This window comes from Echinops telfairi, unplaced genomic scaffold (assembly GCF_000313985.2).
Source record: "Echinops telfairi isolate 266 unplaced genomic scaffold, ASM31398v2 ScPeMD7_3;HRSCAF=10, whole genome shotgun sequence".
In the NCBI taxonomy this organism is placed as follows: Eukaryota; Metazoa; Chordata; class Mammalia; order Afrosoricida; family Tenrecidae; genus Echinops; species Echinops telfairi.
Window position 1 is genome coordinate 64,661,885 of NW_022103899.1, and position 1,569 is coordinate 64,663,453.

Sequence of the window (1,569 nt, forward strand, 5' to 3'; positions counted from 1 at the left end):
GGCCTCGCCTCGCGGCGCCGCCGGCTTCTGCTGGCCGCAGTGCTGGCGGGGCGGGGCCCACTGCAGACTCGCCCCGTGTATTTGCATAAATTAATTTCGTGACGTTTCTCCGTACTGAGTGCAGAAAGGTATCTGCCGCACCCACTCACTACCATCGCCTCAGGTCGCTTCTAGAAAAAGTGGGATAAGAAGTTATCGCTCTCACAGGTGATTGTGAAGGAGGCCTGGTGGCGCCTTGGGTTAGCTAACCTCAAAATTGGCGGGAGAGAGATGAGGCTGTCTGCTCCTGGGAAAGACTCAAATCTCTGTGGATAGAGAGGCCTGGCAAAAAGGAAGATGATGCTCAACAAATGGCTGACATAGTGGCTGCAACCGTGGACTCAAGCATAACGATTGTGAGGGTGGAACAGGACCAAGCAGTGTTTTGTCCTTTGGGACATGAGGTTGCCAGGAGTCTGGACCACCTTGATGACGCCAAACAACAGCCACATGAATCTGATTGGACTCTGGGTTAATAGGTGGTTGTGAGGACCCTGAGCCAAGGCAAGAACCAGTTGCATAGGCAAGTGGTTAATAGATGTTTTGTTATGTTAGCTACCCTGGAGTCATGTCTGAATTCTGGAGAAGCTGAGTTCGCAGAGTAGAACTGCACACCATAGGATTTTTCAAGACTTGCTTTTTGAAAGCAGATCACCAATGATTATCAGGTGGCAGAAGAGTCTGAATATATAGTAGAACCAGCCAGGCTATTTACATAAAGGGGAGAGAGAATTATGCAATAGTGAGCCATGGTTGCTCTGCTTGGAGGGAAGTATAAGAACTGGATCGTCAAAACAAAGAATAATATGAATGAATAGTTCCATACATGCCCATTTAAATCCATATACCCCCCAAAGAATTTCCCTTTTTCCTTTCTTCCCAAACACCCCTGCCTTGAGTCATATACACATTTCCTGTTTGTCCAGCTAGTAGTAGATGTGCCCTCTTGTTACTTACCCTTTCAGCTTCCATGGTGTTTTTTCCTGCACACAGCATGGTGCTCTGTACGCAAGGACCTGGCCATGCCACCATGGCTCAAGGCCTGCTCACTTAGATGAGAACGTAGAGTGTGTCACTGGACTCTAGAACCCGCTTCATATTTCTCAGCTCTGGGGTTTCACCACGGCAGATACAACTGTGTTGAAAAGCTGAGGGTCCCACGAAACAGTATGCTCAAGCCCAGGGCTAGATGTGTTTCTTGGAAGCAGTCACATTGGTGGTGAGTTTGTCCATTAGGCTAATCTTGAAATTAGTTGAGATTTTTAGAGCGTCACCAGCCATGTGTGATAAAGAACTATGGTGTTCTGACTTTGAAATCCCACTTTTGGAAACAAATCATCTGGTGCCCAAACCCTGTTTTATCGATATGGTCAAGTACTCCACTGCCAGTATAAACACTCTGGCAATCCTGCTCACAGACTTCTCCAAGCCCAATTTGAACCATTTGTTCCAAACAAACAGACTTTTAAAATAAAACACAGTGTGTGCACAGGAACTCATGTTAGAACACATGAGGATGTGGGCAGGATC